Genomic DNA, 23,699 nt, shown 5'->3' with positions numbered 1-23,699 from the left:
CAGTTTTATCCATCTGTGAAGTGTGGATAATGTGGATAATAATAGTATCCACCTAACAGAGTTCAGAGAGTTAAAGTTAGTTAATATACACAATATACATCAAGTGCTGAGATACACACAATAAGCACTATGTAAGTGATGATGATGATGATCGTGTAAAGCATTTGCTGGTATCAGTAAGTGATAGTTCTTATTTTATTGTTTCTTCTTTAGTCCCAGGCATGCCATTTTGTTAAAGCACTGCTTTTATCATACAGCTAACTAGATTAATTAGGATTATTATTCTAACCGTGGTAACAAAAAGACCTAAAAGTGTCAGCATAATGACTTTTTTTTTTTTTTTTTCCTGTAATGGTCTTGGATGCAATGAGGGCGGAGGGACTTAGGTAGACAGGGGTTCTGGCGTCTCGAACACATCCATTTCAAGTTACTCTGGGGGTGCCATTCAAGTCAGCGGGAAGAGGCAAAGGGTAAGGAAGGAGATGTGTAACAGGTTTTTATGGTCTGGGTCTTGAAGTGGAACACATTATTTCTACCCAGTTTTTGTTGGCTGGTTCTCAGTCACGTGGCCACACCTAGCTACAAGGGAGTCTGGGAATGTGGTTTACCTGCCCCCAGGGAGATGAGGAGTTAGAAGAAGACCCAGCAGCCTCTGTGAGTTCTCCTGACTTCATGATCAACTAAAGACCACTCTTGCCGGCTGTACAATTGCCACTGCCCTTGAATTTTGTGGTATAACCCAATACAAATTCTCTGCTCATGTTGGCCCGGGGTACTCGCTGCCATGTTCACAGACCCATGATCCTCCCTACCAGACTCTCCCTACATTTGCTGCAGATTCAGATTCAACTAACACTTATAGGCCTATTAGATGCCAGACACTTTTTCATTCACGTACATGTACAACAACCCAATGAGGTAAGCATTATTATATCCATTTTCTGGATGAGCGATCTGAACCCAGAGAGGTGAAATAATTTACTTACAGTCATATTTTGCCCACTCCTCTTCTCTTTCTCAATCCCATAGCATTTAGAGTCTCTACCAAATCAGTTAGTATTCAATCCTCCCTGATTTTATAAGAACAGGTCTTGCTTCCCCAACAAAAATGGAGTTAAAGCTTCTAGGTCAAGCATGGGGACTCTAGATGTTTTTCAGATCCCTAAAAGGTTCTTACACAGAGTGGTGAACATCAGGATTACTTGAACCTGAATGTAACAAAAGTCTTATTGATGAATGTACTAATGGATCTTCATAACTTAGGTGTTAGCCTTCATTCAGGCCAAACCCAAGATGGTTCAGACTCTAAGTTACCTACAAACTTCTTTCTTTTTCTTCCTCTTAGTGCACGTTGAAAAAACTGCTGTCTCTTGCTGAAGTATACGTGTGCTTTGCCCAAAGTTTTCCCATCCCCGCTCCCTGAGTCTCCCCATTACATGGTACATTAGTTTTGCTCTTGAAAAATAAACTTTAAGCAGAAACTCACAGCTGTGATTTTTCTTGTCCAACTTCCTGTGTTTGATGTGTAAAGACTGGAAATGCTAGCTCCTTGACCACCAACAGGTCCTTGCAGTCTTTCCTTTTGTGATCCCTTTAGGTAATGGAAGGTCCTCAGAGCCAGCAGCTCAAGAAAGAAAACCAGCCAGGCCTCAGATGATGATTATCCCAAGTGGCTGGTCAAGAGCAAGGAAATGGCAGCGGTGAGTTTTACTGCTTTTGTTGTGCTTCCCCCCTCTTCAGAGATTTTTATTATAGTTATTTAAAGATATTTATAATAAAACAAACAGTTACAAATGTTAGGAAGATTGTATTGCACTGGGGTTCTCTTTGGCTTCCTCTCTCTCACAGCTGCAAGTGTTGCCTGTTACATGTTATTAATTTAGAGGTAATCAGGTTTGCATTTGCAGCTGTGCTGCATATGTTTTCCTCCAACAGTCATGGCCATGGGCACCAGAACAATTAAGACTGGAAAACATGCCAGCATTTGTTTCCCCTCCTCTGATGAACTAATAGGGTTTTTCTTTTAATTCTTGGTTTTGTATAATTTTATCAATCGAGTATAGCAAACATTTTTTTGAGCACCTACCATGTATCTGAGCTATAGGCTTTTTGTAAATGTTATCACTTTTAGATGTACTATCTTGATTTTTAAGCATGGTTCATATTTTATTAGTGGAGAGAGAGGCTAAGGCCTGAGGGGCTACATGGTAGGAGACATAAGAAGCGAGACACAGTACAACACCCATAACACTGTAGTCGGGCTGTTACATCAGGAAAAAAGCTGATTAGGTATTTCCAGGTGGAAGTTGCCATTTCTTTTTCCAATTTCAATGGAATTCTAAATCGTCTTTAGGTTATTGCTGTAATCTGATTTCTGACTCAAACACACAGTGTCCTCACTTTTTTGGATACTCGTGTAGAATTTAACAGATCACGGATTCCTTTGAAATAGATTTTAACTGCATTATGGTGTGCAGCTGATAGATCAGCCAGGAACAAGGCTTGCGTCAGAAAAATCCAGAACTACAGGGTGTTTTCTATTTGGTGTCTAAGCTCCCCTGTTTCTTTCCCCATTCAGTGCAACCTGTTCCTTCTCTTGCATTAAGTAAGGCTATCAATATAAATAAAATTCACTTCAAGAGTGACCTAGCTAAACTAACCCCTGTGTGAAATTGTACTTATTCAGCACATATGCAATTTTATTTTATTCTGTATTCTCTTTATCAGCTTTTCACTAGCGTTCTGAACACTAGCGTTCTGAACATTTCACCTCGGTCGTACTAACAATCTAGCTCCGTGGCGGGCAGACTTGCTCAGGTACAGCCCTTGAGTCAACCCTGCCGCCACCTGCCCTTTCATCTTCTTGTCTACAGCTGCGTCTGCATTCCAAGGGCAGCGACGAAGAGCTGGGGAGTAGGAGCTGCTACAGAGAGGGCTAGCTTCGTGGGCGTGCGGGGTGCGCAGTCACACCGGGCCCTGGGCTTCCCAGCGTCCGGTGCTTGGTTTAATGCTCTGTGGTGGCCATCTTGAAGTCATTAAGAATTTTTGAATGAGGGCCTCTGCATTTCCCGTTTTCGCTGGGCCCCCCAAATTATGTGTCTGGTTTAGGTGACAGGGACCGTATGGCCCGAAAAGCTTAAAATAATCATTGTCTGGCCTTCTACAGAAAACTTTACTGCTTCTTGATTTAGCTAATCTTCTGTTTTCTTATATTCGTAATTTAAATCATTTAATGTGCATAAGAATTACCTGGAGAACATGTTTAAAAGGTAATTACTAGGGCCCCATGCTCAGAGATTCTGGTTCAACAGAGGTCTCTTGTGTGGCCCCAGTATCTACATTTTTAAAAAGCCCCGTATTCCTTAACCAACAGCCAGCAATGAAACGGGGACTCAGCCCTAGTACCATAAGGAATTGAATTCTTCCAACAATCTGAGTGAGGTTTGGGAGTGGATTCTTCTTCAGAACCTCCAGGTTAGAACTCAGCCTGGCTAACCTCTTGGTGTTAGCCTTCTGGGACCCTAAGCAATGAACCCAGCTAAACCAGACTTAGGACATCCAGAACTGTGAGCTAATAACTGAGTTTTGTTTTTTAATTAATTAATTAATTATTTTTAAGTTTATTTATTCTGAGAGAGAGTAGGGGAGGGGCTTAGAGAGGGAGAGAGAGAGAATCTCAAGCGGGCCCTGTGCTGTCAGTGCAGAGCTCGATGCGGGGCTCCATCTCAGAAACTGTGAGATCATGACCTGAGCTGAAGTCGGACGCTTAACCGACTGAGCCACCCAGGAGCCCCAAGTTTTTTTTTTTTTTAAATGATCAAATAAAATTAAGAAGCCCAGTGATGGGGATGCCTGGGTGGCTCAATCAGTTGAGCGTCTGACTCTTGATTTCAGCTTAGGTAATGACCCCAGGGTTGTGGGATTGAGCTCCATGTTGGGCTCCACACTGAGCATAGGGCTTGCTTGAGATTTTCTCTGTCTCTGTCTCTCTCTCCCTCTGCCCCTCTCCCCCACTCCCACACTCTTTCTCTCTCAGGAAAAAAAAAAAAAAAGCCCAGTGATGGTTCTGCTGTCACTGCTTCTTGGACCATACCTGGAGAAATCCCATGGGCCTCTCGCCCTTTCTCACCCGTATTTTGGCTATCTCATTGGATAAAGGCTTACTGATTCACCTGCCACTAGCCCCGTACTTTTCCAATCCATATTTTATACTGTGGTCAGGTTAATCTCCCCCCAAAACAATCTTCCTGCCTTGCTAGAGATCTTTTCATAGTGACCCAATCTCTGCAAAACAGAGCCCTAATTCATGGGTTTAGCACTGGCCTTCCTCACTGGCTTCCACAAAATCCACTTCCAAATGTCTCCTGCCCCCGCCCTGTACAGACGCAGAAAGAGTCAAAAACAAATTCCTGTTTTTACATCTGAGTTTTACCACTCATCATCTGTGTACCCTCCTATGAGCCTTAGAATCTTCACCCTGAAAACTGAGACCATAATTAATAGGCTGCACTGAGAAGGGACACAGCACCATGTCTCCTGTGTGCTGGAGACATGAGGGACCTTCTACAAAATGATTGACAAGTACCCTTCGAAAGTGTCAAGGTCATGAAAGATAGGGAAGACTGAGGAACAGTCACAGGAGACCAAGGAGACATGATGATGAAATGCGATGTGGGATTCCGGATTGATGCTGGCCCAGAAAAAGGACATTAGTAGGGAAATTGGTGACATTTAAATAAGGCTTATTTTTCAGTGAATAGCATTGTGCCAATGATAATTTCCCATTTTTGATAACTTTACCATAGTTATATAAGGTATTAACATTAGGGGAAGCAGGGTGAGGGATATAAGAAGATTCTCTATACTATTTTAGTGACTTTTATAAGTCTAAAATTTGTTTAAAATAACAAGTTAAAGAAGTTGAAATAGTAAGATATATATTACAAGGTTGTAAGAAGCGATAAAATAACAGGTCACTTCTGAGGGCATTTATTAGGTGCCAGCCGTAGAGAACTTTGCATGCCCTTAAGCCTTTCTAAGAACCCTCTATGGTAGGTAACCATTTTTATAAGCGTACAATTCCGGGGTGTTAAGCATATTCACACTGTTGTGAAGAAGATCACACTTATACAGTTTTTAACCCCTAAAAATACTTCAGTTGTCTAGAATATATGACAGACACTCGCTACTTAACAATAAGAACAAACAATAAAGTCTTTCAAGAAAAAATGGGCTAAAGATTTAAACTGACATTTCACCAATGACAGGTAAGCACGTGAAAAGATATTCAACATCATTAGTAATCAGGGAAATGAAAATTAAAACATCACTGAGATACTTTCTGAATGGCTTCAAAAATGCTGAAGATTCCAGGGGCTGTCAAGAACGTGGAGTTCATGGAACATCATCCATTGCTGGTGGGAATACAAAAAGCATTTTGTATTTTGAAACACGGGTTGGCAGTTTCTTATAAGTTAACCTTACATTTACCATATGATCCAGCATTCCTGCTCCTAGGTATTTACACAAGAGAAGTGATGGCATACATGCACACAAAGACCTGTACGTGAATGTTTACCAGGCAGCTTTACTCATAATTGCCCCAAACTGGAGACAACCAAATGTCTGTCCATTGATGGTTAGTGAACAAATCCGAGTACCCCTGTTCTATGCAGCCCACTCAAGTAAAGAGGATCGACTACTGGTCCACACAACAACATGGATGAATCTTGAATGTATTATGTGACAGAAGCCAAATTCAAAAACAACAGTATATAATTCCTTCAACATAACACTTGGGGAAAGCAAAACTGTAGGGCCAGACTAGGGTCAAGGATAGGATTAACTATATACATTTTGTGTCAAGTATTCTATTTTTTTTTTTTTAAGTTTACTTATTTATTTTGAGAGATACAAAGAGCAGGGGAGGGGCAGAGAGAGTGAGAGAGAGAGAATCCCAAGCAGGCTCCGCGCTGGCAGTACGGAGCCTGAGATGAGGCTTGAACCCACAAACCATGAGATCATGACCTGAGCTGAAATCAGGAGTCTGATGCTTAACCGACTGAGCCACCCAGTCACCCCAAACTGTTCTAAATCTTGACTGTGATGGCAGTTAAAACAACGTGACTGCCCAAGTATATAGAACTGTATGCCTACATAAAGTCAATTTTTACTCTGATGTAAATGATAGTTCAGTTGACCTGGCTGTAAAAATACTTCAGATATCTGATACTTCCAGTAGTTAGCACTTAATATACCATACTGTTATCAGCACGTAATACGTAGATAGATCTTAGTTTTCCCTGGATAGTCCCAGTTAGTGCTCATTTACTTGGTGACCCAATCGGTTTAACATTTGTCGTGGATAATAGAAACCTGGTTTGGATGACATGTAGTAATGGTAGGGTGAGGCGATATTCTCACTGTACTTCAGGCAAACTTTTTTTTTTTTAATTTTTTTTTTTAACGTTTTATTTATTTTTGGGACAGAGAGAGACAGAGCACGAACTGGGGAGGGGCAGAGAGAGAGGGAGACACAGAATCGGAAGCAGGCTCCAGGCTCCGAGCCATCAGCCCAGAGCCTGACGCGGGGCTCGCACTCACGGACCGTGAGATCGTGACCTGAGCTGAAGTCGGACGCCTAACCGACTGAGCCACCCAGGCACCCAGGCAAACTTTTGAGATACCAGGCCATTAGATGGAGTGGTCAAGGATATTAGATCAGCACTAACTTTTCTTCCAAGGAAAAGTATAAGTTAGAGCACATTCCTGCCGCCCCCTCTGGCCTAGTCTGACTGATAAAATATGTGACACGGAGTTTGAAGTCCAGTAGATTCAGAATTAAATACTAGGACAGCAGCTAGGTAAGTGGGTATGGTATTTAATCTAAACAGCCTCACTTGTAACATAAATATCATAATACCTGAGTCACAGGGGGGTTATGAAAAAGTGACTTAGCACATTGCTTGGTGCGAGGTCAGTAGTTGCTATAATCACTGTTGTCACCTGTTTTCATTGTCGTCCTCCTCCTCCTCTGTTTCCATTTATGATGGGCTGCCTCACCACACGGAGGGCAAGTAGATTATGCCAAGGAAGGTGTACACTTAAGCCATTATGTGTTTTGGCATCCGCGGCCTCTTTTCTTGCTCATGAAGTGGACTTATTGAAAACTTGCTACTCACTTGAAACTTGGTCCCTCCCAGAAGAATTACTTGTAGTGCCTTCAAGTACCTCCCCTCTCCACGGTTGCCCACTTACTGGTTGCTTGTTGTCTGGTGTTTCCAAGACAGGGTGAAATGTATTTAAGTAATTTCAGGAACGCAGCACACCCAAGGTGTAAGACAGCAAGAAGCACGCCTCACTGGCGCCCTTGCTTTGTCGCCGAGTGTGGTCAGATCAATGGTTAGATATCTGAGTTAGTGAGTCAGAATATTTGAAGAAAGTGTGAAATTCAACTGTGATTCATTTGAACCTATGTAGAAAGAGATTCTTGCTCAATGTGTTCTTGAGAACCACAGTGTGAGCCACCGTGAACCTCAGGCAATTAGAGGGTCACACAATATTTTCTTTGGACCAACAAATGAGTGCTCTGTTAAGGCATAGACAGGGAATAAAAAGAAATGGAAGATCCAGAACCTGCTTTGAAGGCATTTATGCTATAGCCGGGAAGACAAAATGAAAAGGCACAAATCAAGAGGATGATAATATGGAATAGAATTAAGCACCGCATGCCATGGAAAACCCTAAAATATTGCTATTAATAATAATACTACTACAAAGATGTGAGTTAAAGGAGAGATGACTGTAAATGAGAAGTGGTCAGGACAGGTATTTAAGAGCTCCCTTTATAGGACTTTAGTGACTTTTTACATGAGACTTAAATTAATTTCTGTCACCAATAAGGATTTCAGAAAATCCTAGTCCTATATCCGAACTGAGTGAGAAGCAGTCAGTGTGGCTAAGATTGAAAACAAAACTCAGTTCATTGTTAGCAGATGCAAGATTGATCGGGGTAGGAGATAGCTGGGGCTGGGAAAGGAAATATTCTCCAAATGTTCAAAAGGCCTGTTTGTGAACTTTTTAAAAAATGTTTTTATTTATTTTTGAGAGAAAGAGAGCGAGCACCTGGGGGAGGGGGAGGGGGGGATCCGAAGTGGGCTCTGTACTGACAGCAGCAAGCCCGATGTGGGTCTCAAACTCACGAACCGCGAGATCATGACCTGAGCTGAAGCCAGATGCTCAACCAACTGAGCCACCCAGGTCCCCTTTGTGAACTTTTAGTACCAAGTTGCTACAGAAACTTCTGTGTGTGTGTGCGTGCGTGCGTGTGTGTGTGTGTGTGTGTGTGAATAAATTAGGGGACTTCTACTTTGCCATGAAATGAGATGAGATGGGAAGCAGAGGTTAAGAGGAAGCTTCAAAGAGCAAATAAGCCTTTTCCTTTGGCCTCGCACCAAGCAATGTGCTAAGTCACTTTTTCATAACCCCCTTGCGACTCAGGTATTATGATATTTATGTTACAAGTGAGGCTGTTTAGATTAAATACCATACCCACTTATCCGATGGATAGTTTGTCCATCGACAGATAAAGAAAACGTGGTGTATACAGACAATGGAATATTATTCAGCCTTAAGGAAGGAAATTCTGATACATGCTACAACATGGTAAAACTTGAAGACATTATGCCAAATGAAAAATGCCAGACATGGAAGGACAGTATTGCATGGTCTACCTATATGAGGTACCCAGAGTAGTCACATTCATAGAGACAGAAAGTAGAATGGGAGAAATGGGGAGTTATTATTTAATGGGTATAGAGTTTCAGTTTGAGAAGAAGAAAAAGTTCTGGAGATGGATGGTGGCAATGGTTGCGATATGATTGTACCTTATGCCACTGAACTGAACACTTAGAAATAGTTAAGAGAGTAAATTTCATGCTGGTGTGCCTTATTGCAATTAAAAAACTCCAGACATTTCATAAAAAATTACATGTGTATGCAACCAGTTTTTTCTTGATTAAGTATCTCCTTTCCTTATAAAGTGTGGTTGAGAATAAAATGTGTCTCTTTCATTTCAGTGAAGCATTCCTGTGTGAATCCTAGCTAATTAGATTATATTTGTCAAGCCAGGCAATGATTACTACAATAGGGGATTAAGGAGTCTTGTGAATTTTAGCCTCGAATGCCCAAGTCTAGAAGTGATAAGGTCTAAAGTTAGTACCTTCACTGGTACGTATTTATGAGTTCACCTGGGCATTGAGGGGATTCTAGGTGTATGGAAAACAATGGGTAATGGCATGCAGGCAGGAATAAGTATGTGGTGGTGGGGCTGAATGGAGTAAAGGGATTGGGTGAGGGGTAGGAGAGAAACCATCCTGATTAGAGGGAAGATTATATAAAAGCAAATTGTGTGACCAAATGACGGGTTGTGTGAGGTCAGGCTATGGAGGGAGTTCAGGTTGGGTGTATAAGTAATAGGCATCCATGGCAGATTCTCGTTCTGGTTGTACGTGCATTGCATATGTCAAAATGTAAATCCTTTCCAGTGCTGAGATTGTATTCTTGAGAAAAGATGAGAAAAAAAAATATGTCCTTGAGGCTTCAGAATTCTTTATCCCTCTTAAAGGGCTCTGCTATGTGCAAAGATTCTTTAAAATGCAAAGCTTTGTGCATGCAAAATTGAAGCCATTGCAAAGAAGGCAAATTATATTTGCACAGTGCACAATGACTATACTCCGGTGATCTCAGTAAATGACAAAACTGATAACAATTCTTGAAATCCACTCCTGTGACAAACTGTGCCGTAGCTAGTTATCTGACTTGCTTTTCTTGAAGGCTGAGACGAGGGTCACAATGTATTGACTCGTGGCATAAATATAAATGTTTCCTTCACTTTTTTCTTCTGACATCATCTACTAGCTGGAGAACACGGAGACCTTTTGTTTGATTTGGAGAAGGCAGCGTATTTACCAATGGCTGAAGGGTGATTAAGAAATAATGTAACTTCAAAGAGTGTGTGGAGAGAGGCCTAGGTAAAGATTGCCTGGATCTCTTCTAGATATTATGGGAAGTTGACTTCGGTTAAATTTGAACAAGTTGGATAGGTCATTGAAAGTTAAGAATAAGCTTAACTTATTGTAAAAACATTAAGTTGTAAAAACATTGTCTACAATGATAGTCCCTTGGACTATTTAAGAGGCTCTATTGTCAGGATCTTGTAATAAAATTGCAAAATCCCGGTATACTGCAGTTAATAAAGGTAGAGTGAGTCATTCTAGCCTAATCAACAAATATTACTAACAAAGGGAAAGAAGGTGTTAAAACAACTGTGTCTACATGGATAGGTCATATGTTGGAGAGAATTGCTATTAATTTTCAGGGGTAACTGAGAACCAGGCTTAGTCAGATTCATTCTTTTTGGTGAATGAAAAGCTAACGGGAACTATAACAGTGCAGAAAAGGACCAAGTTATAGTTTCCATTTCCAGCAAAGCCACACAAAAAGTTTAAAGGGTAGAAAGTGCTCAGCATGGGTCATTTGTCATGAAGCCCAGCTTTCTGTTTAGCACAGCTAAAGGTGCTTTGCCAAAAAGGGAAGACTGGAAGGGAAAATACTCACTCTAATTTTCAGGCTATGTGTTGATGGAGACCTACCCTCTCTAGTACCTACTCACATGTGGCTACTGAGCATTTGAGATGTGGCTAGTCTGCATTGAGACATGCCATGAATATAAAATACATACGGGATTCTCTATATATATTTTTAATGTTTATATTTGAGAGAGACAGAGCGCAAGAGGGGGAGAGGCAGTGAGAGAGGGAGACACAGAATCCGAAGCAGGCTCCAGGCTCCACGCTGGCGGCACAGAACCTGACAAAGGGCTTGAACCCACGAACCGTGAGGTCATGACCTGAGCCGAAGTCGGACGCTCAACCGACTGAGCCACTCAGGCACCCCCTTCCCGTGTAGTTCTAATACACCTGCAAGGAAACTTGAATTACATTAAGTGGCTTGCATTCTATTTCTATTGGATAACACAGGTGTAGATGGTACCGCATTGACTTTAAGAGCTAATGTTTTTCATTGATGTATTTCATTCTGTTAGCATAGACATGATAAGTTGAAACTCAGTTAAGAAAGAGGAATTGGGCTTTTTAACCCCTAAATTATTGTTTTTCAAAACATGAACTGTTTTATCTTACGGAGGCTTTAAAAAATACCCAGTGTGGTTATCCCTCAGCCAGTTTCTTTTGCATTTATTTGTTTAATGATTTTTTTCATTGTGCTGTCATAATGATAACTTTCTATTCTTTGGAAGAATTAGATCAGATGATTAAATCCCCTTCTGAGTATTTAGAAGGGGGCAGCCAAAGAAAGCTGATTTGAATATAGGGAATAAACAGTAATTAAACTGTAAATGTTGATTTTCTTTTGAAGTCCACTGGCGTGTTTGGTGTGAATAAAGAGCACATTGTCAGTTATTATTTCTGCTGCCACAGTTATGGCACGTGAGAGTCGTTGAAAGGCTACGTTAAATTGGGGAGTTTCCCAGGGTTGCTGAACTGAAACTTCCCTTGTTTATATTAAAGCTTAGATAATTTTTTTCCCCTCAAACAGTACACATTGATTTTAGATAAAATCTGAGCGGTTTTCCCACCCCCCTTCAAACTCATCTACTTCACTCTAATCTGGAGATGAGCTTTTAAAACCTGGAAATGTGGCTTCTTCCTGGAAACCAAAAGGGGCTTACTTCCACTCTGCATTTTTGGGAAACTCTAAATAGAAGTTCTCAACCTTAGCTGTTTCTTAGGCTCTCCTGCAGAGCTTTTAAAACTCCCAGGATCCAGGCTTCAGGCTACCCTCTGGATCAATTGTATTAGATACTCTGGGATAGGATCAAGGGATTAGTAAGTGATTTTGAACACTCCCCACGCAATTTGAATGTGTAGCTGAGGCTGGGGACCACGGCTTTATTAAGGCTACCTTAATGCAGCTGAGCACGTGTGTTCATCAGCCTTTTCCAGAAAGACTCAAGGAGACTGGTTTTCAGTGTGTGAAGTTTCTAAATAGCTTTTCTGCCTCCAGTTGAAAATTAGAGGGGCTGTGCATTGCTCACCCTGAAGCACATGGCAATGTATATTTTTCTCATGCTCTAACGTAAACGCTGAAGAGACTTTGATGATTATAAAACCTTCACAAGCTTAATGATTAATGGGACTTGCATTATTCAGGATGGGTGATGCAGGTTATTAGTTTCTTAAAACCACACATGCAACACACACACATACAAAGTCAAGGTGTTATCTACTGCAAATATATTTTCATAAGTTATTTTTAATGTTTATTTATTTAGAGAGGGAGAGAAAGTGCACGAGCCGGGGAGAGGCAGAGAGAGGGAGAGAGAGAATCTCAAGCAGGCTCCACACTGTCAGTGCAGAGCCTGATGCAGGGCTTGAACCCATGAACCATGAGATCATGACCTGAGCCCAAATCAAGAGCCCGATGCTCAACTGACTGAGCCATGCAGGTGCCCCTTTCATAAATTATTTATCACAGCATTAACAGTTTCAACCAGATTCTAAAGAGAACATATTCAGCAGAGTGAATATAGCAGAAATCGTGCTGAATTCTTTTGGGTTTGGTTGGGTATTACTGTCTTTGCAAATGTAATTATTATGATGAAAACTAAATTTTCCCCTTGTGAAACTATTTGGTCCTCATGAGTGTGATTCTACTTCATTTAAGACTTCAAAAGGAGTTCATGTAGTGAAGGTGTTTTGTAAGCTCTAAAGCACTAAGCAAAGTAAGCTAATACATTATATATTGTGAAGGTTGGAGTTTTCATATCTAACACCGACATCAAAGGAGACAGTCCCGATTGTGGGTAGCCAAGAAGGGTGATTTATTCTGGGGTGGCACTGTTGGGAAAGGATGAGGTGGGCTTCTTCAGTAATCTCAAAATGGATGGAGGGTAGACTATAAAAGTTCTTGAATCAGTGGCAATTTGTTGTTGGCTGTTTTGTTATTGACAGCTTTAAGAGGTTTGTTCATTCTTTCAACAAACATTCATTGATGGTCTACTGGGTTTCAGGTAATGTTCTAGGTGTTAGAGACATGGCAGTGAACAAAGCAGAAAAGCAATGAAAAACCCACCTTACCTTCATAGAGTTTAGATTCTAGTTGGGGGGAGACCGAGTAAATCATATAAATTATGTTTTAGAGGAAAAAAATAAAGAAGTTCTGGGAAGAACCAGATTATGGCTTTTCATGTGACTAGGGCCAGCCTCTCCAATCTTTTACATCTGAGTAAAAGATTGAAGTAGATGAAGGAGCCAGCCACACAAATATCAGAGGAAGGGTATTCCAGGCAGTGGTGACAGGTAGTATAAAGGGCTTGAGGTGGGGGTACGCCTGGGTTTGCCAGAGAAAATACATGAAGTGTGAATTTCAGTTAAATAACACATAATTTTTAAATATAAGTATGTGCCATGAAATATTTGGGGCATACTTCTATTAAGAATGACATTGTAGTGTTTTTATGTATTAAATCTGACAACTCTAGGTATACTTAGCATATTTGGAGGTGTGAAAGGGGGCCAGGGGATGGCCTGGCGTGAGGACTGCAGATAGTAGAAATAGACGAAGGAGGAAAGGCACCGGGGGCCAGAGTGTGCAGGGCCTTTTTGGTCACTGTAAGAATGTTAGCTTTCAGTGCAGCTGACACTGGTCATCACTGGAGAGTCTGGGTAGAGAGATGTTGTCACCTTTCTTAAAGTTTAAAAGACCCAGTGTATCTGCTGTGTTATATGAAGGAGAACAATGGCAGGAGCACGGAAACCAGTTAGGAGGCTATCTCAAAACTCCCGGTGGGGGATAATGGAGGTGCTGAGAAGGGGTGCGAGTCTGGGTATATTCTGATGGTAAATCAATAGTGTTGGCTGATGGACTAGGTGCGGGGTGCAAGCGAAAGACAGGGAACTGGGGAAGACGCCACTGCCATTCAAATCACTGGGATGATTTCAGGTGGAGCAGGATTGTTCTGGAGCAGGGGAGGGGAGGATCACGAGTGCATTATTGATGTGTTCACTGGGAGATGTCTATGAGAGATCCAAAATGTCAAGTCGGCAGTTAGAGGTGTCTTTTCAAACAGCGAAATCTGGAATTGGATCCTTTGACCCAAGTGAATAGGGAAAGGAAAACAAGGAAGGCTGTTTAGAATAAGATGAAGTTCATAGCCCTGCTGTTGGGGACTTCACCGGGGGTTGTGGCTGTCTTAGGGAGCTGAGAGCGACAGGCAGCTGCTAGTATGTGACATTCTCTTGAATCCCAGGGGAAGACAGGCCACCAGAGCCCTCAGACGACAGATGGAAGAGCTGAGCTGAATATCACATCTCCGCGCTTCCAGCTGCCAAGACCTAGCTGAGTCACTCCATGCCACCACCTCTCGGTTACCCTGCCTCAGTGTTCTGTAGTATGGCCAGGTCAGGCTGTTCTTGCCGCTTGCCCTCCGCATAGAGTAGCTGTGAAAGAAATATGTGGGATTCAGTCTCCGTATAGATCACCTGAGGAGAGAAAAAAAAAAAACTCTCTGTGGAGGGGTGAGACAAGCCTTTATTATGTTTTTGTTGTTCACAGCCACAGTCTTTCGCCCATTGCTGTGACGAGTGAGGAGCTCACATGGCATGTCCTCCACCCCGCCTCCGAGAGCCCTCTCCTTTCTTCAAGGTCTTCAGGAGACTCCTGATTCTTCCTTTCAGAGCTTAGGCGGCAGCAGATGTTATCATTTCATCTTGCCCACCCACTAAAACTTGGCTCCTCCTCGAGGCACTTTCACATTTTCCCATACTTTCCTTCTTCAATCTTTTCCTGTCAGCTTCTACGTTTGCTCCTCCCCTTCTCTGTAGATGCTGTGAGATACTTGGCAATTGCCTCTTTGGCTCGTTTTTTGTTACTTATTCTCTCCCTTCCTCCTCCCCCATTTTATTTCTCTTGACTTGTTATATACGGAGATTTGGTTTGCATTTTTGTTCTATCTGACTCTAATCAATAAGGCTCAGAATGGAGGTGTGTTGTTTTTTTTTTAACCCTCATTATGTTACTTGTGGTTTTCTCAGTTTCATCCAGAAATCAATTATACATCCCAATAATGAAACTTAATTTGGGCAAGTTTTGGTGATTCTCCCCATGCCAAGTCCATGATACAATTGCCAGCTGAGATAAAATAGGTAACAATTGCCATTAATATTTCATTTCAAGATCATCAAACTCCACTTGAAAGTTTCCCACTGGTTTTATTTTGCGAAGAAGTTATTTGATCCAGAAATCTAAATATAAGAGATCTATATGGTTCGAGTCATTTGGCTTAAGTTGTTTAATGACTCTGGGTTAACTGGAACTCAGACTCCAGTTCCACATGGTACTGGGCCCCCTTTGTCTGACCCTCTCTTTCTGCCAATTAGCTGGGTTTGAATTCAAAAGCTTTTTTCTCTGATGCCAGTTATTGTTGCTTATCTGGACAAATTCTCACTCTGCTGCTCAGTTAAGGGCACGTTTTCAATCTTCATCCACTGGTATCTCCAATGGGTTCCCCCTTTCAGGTCCACGGGGAGTGTAATATGGGTGAAATTCTTGGAAATTCTTTAACAAAATCTGCTCTTTGGCCAGTATTTTTGTGGTGAGTGTTTCTTGTGCTGCAAGGCCTTATCTTGCACAGACCATCCTGTCTCTGGCATCTACAGTTTTCAAATTGGTTGACTGGAAAAATGCAATGTGAATTTCACTTAAAAAATTTTTTTAAATGTTTATTTAATTTTTGAGAGAGAGAGAGAGGCAGACTGCAAGTGGGGGAGGGGCAGAGAGAGGGAGAGACGGAATCGGAAGCAGGCTCCAGGCTCTGAGCTGTCAGCACAGAGCCAGATGCGGGGCTCCAACCCACGAGCTGTGAGACCATGACCTGAACTGAGTCGGACGCTTAACCGGCTGAGCCACCCAGGGGCCCCAGTGAATTTCATTTTTGTAAAGCTGTCGTGTACTGAGCTCTTATTCTGTGCCGGTCTTTTACATAGAAGATGCATTTAGTTCTCACAGCCCAGATCCTAGGAAAGGTTAAATGCCTGGCCCAAGTTAGAGACAGTAAGTATGGGAAATCAGGGCATGTACCAGATCTGTCTGATTCTACAACATTTGTTCCTAAGGACAAAACTTCCTGGGATGATATGGGGTTTAAATTAAATCAGCAGATGAGAATCAAGATGATTCCTTTTCCCTCTCCCAAAGAGTTTAGTTTCCCTGGAAAATGTCCAACTTCTGTGATACTCATTTGAAATCTAAAAGTTGAGTTGTCTTTGCAATGTCCTTCCTCTATTCCTGGAGTCAGAACCCTGATTCACCAAGAGAAATCCTGAAACTTTAATCTACTACGTTTAAAAAATATATTGTTTTGAGCATAGTGAGTTTCTGAATCAGAAACCAACCATTCTGAACTGTACATCAGCACCAGACTAAATAGCTATGAAATGCCAAGCTATGGGGAACATGTACTCATTAAAGACAGACTGTTTAATTCTTCCATGATTGCTACACAATGACTGTTATAATCCTAACCCATCTGACAGACGCTCAGTACATTGTTGATAGGTTAGTTCAAGTCAGGAATGAAGGTAGAAGATGAGAGAGTGATTTGTATTATCTTTACTGTTGTTCCCAGCAGAAGGTCAGAAGATGAATTCCAAATGACAGGCTGATCTCAATTGGTCTCTTTCAACGTGTGCTTGATGAGGTGTTTCTGATAGGCTTTTATTGGTCAAGCTTGAAAGAACATCTTTTCAGAAAGGTCAAATTCCCCATTGTCAAGGAATAGGGAAATCAGACTGCCAGCAATTCTGATGCTGGATTTCGTCCTTTCTCATTTCTTACACATAAGAAAGAAATATAGAAAATGTGCAGATGACAGGTGGGATGTCCACATGGGAATGAGACTTCATTATGTTTTCCCTCTACTGCCTAGTATGATTGCATACCTGAATGTAAGGGAAAGGTGACCATAATCAATGTGGTAACAAATACAATTCACTCGTTTCTTCTTTCCCTAGCCTCATAGGGCTCATACAGTGTGTTAGTGAAGAAGATCTCAGATTATGAAGTGGGGGAAGCTCTAGACTTAAAGCTTGGTTCCTTCACCAACCGGCTTGATTTGGGGCAAGTGACACAATTGCTCTAACTTATAGTTTCCCATCTATAAAGTAGGGATAAAAGTAGCACCTATATGCTGTGGTTACTATGAAGATTAAAAGGATTAATGTCTGTGAAACCTTTAGCAGAGTACCTAGCATACAGTAAGTATTGAATGGATGATAGCCGTTTAAAAAAAATGATTGCTATAGTCACAGAAAATAGACTAGTTCATTAGCTGAAAATATGGCTAGGGATGGACGTGGAAGTTCGTAAAGGGGGTGGGAAGATATTACCAGGACACCCTGATACCAATTGTATGTAAATCATTTAGCAGTGCTCCAAGGATCGTACTGTAATTCTGTGCTTGTGAGGGAAGACTGAATCACCTCCATTTCATCCGTAAATGCTGAGGGCAATAATCGGGTGCGGACCAATAAATCCTGCCTGTCTACCTGGAAATGACTAAACCCCTTTCTCTAATTTAACAAAGTAGGATAATGTTAGAGACTATAAAAGAGAGGGAAGTGGGGATGGAAGGGAAAGGAAAGGTTCTAAGGTCAGCTCCAACCTGCGTTCTTGAGCTATGACTAGAACATCATCTGTTTTTAACGTCCTCTGCAACTTGAGTTACCAAACACAGATCAGAGCTCTGAATTAAGCTGTGTGGCATACGAACACCTAATTCCCACTCTCCTAATCAGCAAGGGCAAGGTTTCTTAGCCAAGTTCATTACGAGGGCAAAGGCCTGGGTAATTTCTTTGAGGGATGGTATACTATTTTGTAATAAGGTATATAGGGCACTGTACTATTTGTAGACCCATGTAAGGAGAGAAATTGCATTTAGAAAGCTCACCTTGGAGTGGAGAGAAATGCCTTGGAACTCTGCAGCCCAGCAAGTGCTTACCAATTTCCTGGCCATTGATGGTGAGCGGAGAGGCTGTTGCAAAACCACTTGTGTTCAGTGATGTAGGCAATTAGAGATTTTCCTTCTCCTCCTGGATGTTAGCTTTCTACTCTGTAGATGCTTTTGGCTGAACTATATTTAGCTTTCAGGTTAGCATTTTGAAGCCATTCTGATTTTGTTTAAAATTAAAATCACAACCTGAATGTTGGACTATGGCTGTAGAGAACCCTTCAGATTGTGTTGGGACTCCTCTACCGGTTATTGTACTCTGCCTCTCTGAAGCAGACACTGGGCTCCCATCTGCTTAAATGTAAATGATTCTGTCAAATTCATCCCAACTTTCATACTTGTATGAGTTTGGTCCACTTCCTTGAAGCAAGCCAAGCAGATTCTCCAAATACCAAACATAGGTTGCAGATTCCAAGGGGCACTGGGTCATCGCCCCCCTCTATGCAGCTCCTCCACCCACACCCAGCTAATGGTGGAAGGTGTTCAGATAACTGCTTAAGACACACCGGTGGATACTGCCAGACTGTTCCAGATGCCAGTTGAAGCGCTAAGTTTTCTCAGAAACTCAGTGCTTGCCCTGTATTCTCAACCCCTGAGCTGCATTCTCCTAACTTGGTTATCTTGGTCTCTTCTGCCAATTGATTTGCATCATTTTTCATGTGCCTTGTTTGACTGCCCTGTCTCCAGCTCTGTTGAGACTGTCTGTGGGTGGTTTCCCTGTACCAAGATGACAAGGGCAAAGGTCAGAAGCTTCCATGATTCATTTCCTCTTTGCTGTACGCAGTGGATGGTTTTCTGGGTGAGTCACTCAGATGCCAAACACAGGAGGGATTTTCTTCACATGCAGGCCCCCAGGCTCCGCCAAGCCCTGAATTGGAGGAACTGAGTTCTTAATATCTCCTTAAAATTTTTGTATTTTTTTCTGATGATTTCATAAGCCCATTTGTATCCCCTTTCTTTGTTTCTGATGACTCTGACTTATGCATGCTGCCTACCCCTTGGAGAACTTCCTGGTATCTTGTGGAGTCCCACTGAATTCTAACTCTAGAATAATTGGACTTTTAAAAATATATCCCAAACATACCCCAGTATTAAAACAGTCTCTGGTAAGTCACCTATACCGGAGTGCTTACAGCAGTCTACCTGTGACTCCTTAAAAATATACCCTCTTCTTTCTCTCCCTGAAAATAATCTATGGGAGGAACATGTATGTCCACTGAGGAAGATGTTTAAATTACCTAGAGCTAAGCTCCTCAGTAAACAGTTTTGTTTTTCTTTCTCAATGATGGGAGGGATGTTATTTTCTCTCTTTTTTTTAACCTTTTAAAAATTATGAAATAGAAGATGCAAACAGAAAGCATAAATGTATAGTACAATGAATAATTATAAAATGAACAGCCCTCAATCAAGAAATGGAAGTCGCCAGCCCATAAGCCCCTCCTTTGTTTACCTTCTAGACCACACCCCCTCCCTCCTTTTCAGAGGTAACCACTATCCTGACTTCTGCAGTAATCACTTCCTTGGTTTTCTTACCACCTATGTATGCAAGGTGGTTATTTTCTAAGGTAATATCTCTCCTATCGTCTACTGGTGGCACTGTATTATTCACTTGTTTAAGCAATGACCGTGGGATGACACCAGCTGCAGTTGTGCACACATACTCTTCTCTCCCTCACCCCCAGATTCTGCAGGACTGCTTATCCCTGTTCACTGTGCCGTGAGCAAACAATGTTCGTACCACCACACGTTTTTACAATAATGACAGTGGAGAGGTGAAACAAACATGAAACTTTCAGTGGTCTCTGTCCTGTGCTCTGGTTCCTGAGCTACAAGTAGAATTAAACAACTTTGTGATGGGAATAGGAACACTCCTCTTCTCCTCATACATGGTCCCCCTCTTTCACTTCCCTGAGAAGTAGTCTGGCAAGGTCTAAAATCTGCAGAACTTGGGCTTGAAAAGGGCCCATTTACTGGTCCTGGATTCTCCCCCAGTTTGCTTCCTGTTGTGGGAATATTGCATCACACTCTTAATTGCCATTCCTGACAAGGATTCCTTGGCCTTCGTTGGTCTGTCATATTCTCTGCTGAACTAGAAAAAAAGAGAAGTGGGAATGGGACCTAAAACCTGATTTGTAACCATTTTCACTTCCTGTCTTCTTTCACTTCCCCCATCGGCTCAGGCAGGTTTGTGGATGAGGGAAGGAAAATCACCGCTTATTGTACCCCTAATTTTGAGTCCATTATCTTATTAAATGTGAATAACACTATGGGATAATAATAATGATGGTGATTATTGTTTATTTTTTAACCTTTTACCCCCTTCACCTATGGGTAGCAGGTACCGGGTGACAGAGGTGGCCAGACCAGTGATGTCAGGAAGCACAGATAGTGGCCAGTAGGTTGCGGTAGGCATCGTAAGTGTAACGTGAGAGAATCTAACTGAAAGACAGTGAAGACAACATGGAATGTGCTATGGTGCTACTCACTGTCTAATGCTACTCGCTCCCTGTCCATCCTTGACCTTATCTAGGAGGTGGTCCCAGAAGCACCAGCAGGACTTTATGTCTTGCCTATAAGGCAGTTGTTCTCCATTGTGATTCCTGTAGCCAGTGTTTCCCCACGAGTGGAGGGCAGGTTAAATGCTTGTGTGAAACAGTTTGGTCAGTCAAGGAGCAGGTGTTGGGAAAACAAACAAGGCAGGGATTTAATTTTGGAGTATGTCTGGAGGTGGCATTAACAGAGCATGTTGAAGTTATTTTCAGAGGTGCTTACGAATTGTTCAAATCCATGTCCTTAACTTTGGGAGGGAGTAACATCTGAGTCACACTAAATGTGGAACGTGAACAAGGCTCAGAGCCTGTCACAGACACCATGACCTTGGGCCATTGGCTTTCATTCATCCCATGAGGTTTGGTGCCCAGTGTTAAAGGGCATTTTTTTCAGAAGAGGAAGTTGGAGAGAGAGCAGTGGTGGCAGCTCCCCTTTCAACACGTCTCTGGGAATTTTTAACCTGTGTGAGATGAGGGATGGGTTTTCACCCTCCCCCTGCCCTGGCTCTACTCTGCAACTCCTTTGAATTGATCGTATTGTTGTCATCATTTTACGAAATGTTTATCCTTCTTTTGTAATATGTGTGTTGAATACTTTGTTCCTTCTTGATTTTATTCATTTAATCAACAAACAACAAACATTTTTGAGCTCACACTTAGTGACAGGCACGGTCTCAGGCTCTGGTGATACACAAATGAACAGGCACAATTTATTTCATCTTTAAAAGTTTTCAGCGTTCAGTAAACTTTTAAAACACGTGGGACACCTGGGTGGCTCAGTCGGTTAGGCGTCTGACTCTTGGTGTTGGCTCAGGTCACGATCTCATGGTTCTTGAGTTTGAGCCTCGCATTGGGCTCTGCGCTGACCGTGTGGAGCCTACTTGGAATTCTCTCTCCCTCTTTCTCCCTCTCTCTCTGCCCCTTCCCTGCTCATGCTCTCTCTCTCTCTCTCTCTCTCTCTCTCTCTCTCTGAAAAATAAATATTAAAAAACCTCACAATTATGTTATTACAAGTATAATTACAAGAAAAGAGTTGCTTATGTTTGTGATCCGTAGGAATGACCAAAAAAAACCCACAATGCCATGTGTAACACTCAGACACAGAGAAATCATGAGAATTTTACTAGGACACTGAAATACCGGCCTGACAAGAAAAGAGTCGCATGTGTCCTTTTCTTCGCTTTTTCTCGTTTCTGTTTCTACTCTGGCAGAAAATTCTTGAATTCTGTTTTTGTGAATTAGTCCCTTCTCTAAGTCATTGTAGGAGCATTACTGATTTGTTTCCTGACTTAGTGGGAGTTATCACATCTTTCCACATTTTTGACACAGTTTAGTATCACACAGTGTTAGAATTGGACACCCCTCTGATGTTTATCCATGAGGAATTGTATTCCAGATGGGGAAGTGACTTTCCCAATATCAGTGCCTGGTTAGTAGCAGCTGGTCCTGTGCCTCTGACTTCAAAATGGAATTTGTCTGATTTGTCTTCCTGACATCCGTTCCACAGCTGATGATAGATACTTTACTATGTCACTGGCTCCCCTCTGTATCTGACAAATATATTTATGTACTGACTATAGTGACCATATAGCTAATATACATTAAGAGTTTACTGTATATGCTAAAAAATAAGCTGAGGGCCTTATGTGCATGACGTTATTAATCTTTACAACAACGTTTTAAGGGGAGCATTATTATTACTTTCATTTTACTGATGAGAAAACAGAGTTAGACCAAGTCTGTGGTTCCCTTACCAGTTTTTTAAACAATGAGGTTATCTTGAAAAGCAAAATAAGTAGTGTTAGTCTTAGATTAAAACTCGGAATAAAATATCCCTGATTCCATCATGACATCAATAAATAATTGAATAAATAAATTGAGGAGAAGGAACAAATCTTCCTTATAGAGGATTCCAATTAACAAATGTAAAAGGGGTGAGGGAAATAGAAAATCACGATTAGAACACCACGGTAATAATTGTTGCAGGTTTCAGTACATGGAAGTTTGAGGGCAAACACAATATTTGTAGTTTCAAAGTATCTCCCTCAAGATATTTATTAATTAAAAATGGAAAAATAACAACTTTCCTATTAATAGAATTAATAGTAGCCTAGCAGGCACCATTTCAACTGAGTGATCAGGGTTAACATCACCAGTAATAATATCTAATGATATCTTGCACCTCTGATATGATGCACTGAGAAGGGAACTTCATTTCTGTGATATTCTTATTGAAAAGGTATAACATCAGTCTCCTTATGAGAAAATACCAGACAAACACAAATTGAGCAACCTTGTATAAATTATCTACCTTTACTCTTCAAAAGTGTCAAAGTCATGAAAATCTAGGACAGACAGAGGATTTGTCCTAGCTTGGAGGAGGCTGAGGGGACATGGCAACCCAATGCAAGACAGAATCCTGGGGAAAAAGGATATTGGTGGAAATATTGGTGAAAACCAAATAAGCGTCACTCCAAGTAAGTACAGCATTATATCAGTTCATTTCTTAATGTTGATCATTGTATTATGGTTATGTAAGATATTAAGATTAGGGGAAGCTGAGTAAAGGATATTCGGAAACTCTACCATTTTTTTTGCAACTTTTTGGTGAGTCTAAAATTATTTCAAAATGGAAAGTTGGGAAGTGGATTATAGAGTAGGTTGTCAGGCCACACCTCAGACTTACAAAATTAGAATATTTCAGGTTGGTATGACCCAGAATTCTGTACCAGGGAAGCCCTGTGTACAAAGCCATACATAAAGAAAGTAGTACAGTCAGTATTTGAACCCAGGTCTGCCTGATTTGAAAGCCACATCCCTTTACCCCCGCAGGCTGTCTAGTAGAGACTTGAACTTCATGGAGATTCAGACTGAAAATATCAGTGATATTTGAGATAAAAATGCTCAGTGCAAAATACTGCTTTTTATATCCTGTTCTTTTAAATACACAGCAATATGTGATTCATGATTGAATAGAACTAAAGACTATTCTTCCTGACCTTAATTCCCAAATCATCTCCATTTGTTTCAAATAAGCACCATAGTTATTCCAACCAAATACTGTA

At 41.4% G+C, this 23,699-nt stretch overlaps 1 long non-coding RNA gene across 1 annotated transcript in view; it reads left to right on the top strand.

Annotated features, from left to right (window-relative positions):
* The first annotated feature begins 1,601 nt into the window (after positions 1 to 1,601).
* Positions 1,602 to 23,699, top strand: part of LOC125920310 (uncharacterized) — a 73,993-nt gene continuing 51,895 nt past the window's right edge. Inside the window, exon 1 of the long non-coding RNA XR_007457014.1 lies at positions 1,602 to 1,700. This is a non-coding gene — a long non-coding RNA (uncharacterized LOC125920310). The remainder of the gene's footprint in view (positions 1,701 to 23,699) is intronic.

Source organism: Panthera uncia, chromosome B4 (assembly GCF_023721935.1).
Source record: "Panthera uncia isolate 11264 chromosome B4, Puncia_PCG_1.0, whole genome shotgun sequence".
Taxonomy (NCBI): domain Eukaryota; kingdom Metazoa; phylum Chordata; class Mammalia; order Carnivora; family Felidae; genus Panthera; species Panthera uncia.
This window is presented reverse-complemented; position numbering and strand designations above follow the sequence as displayed.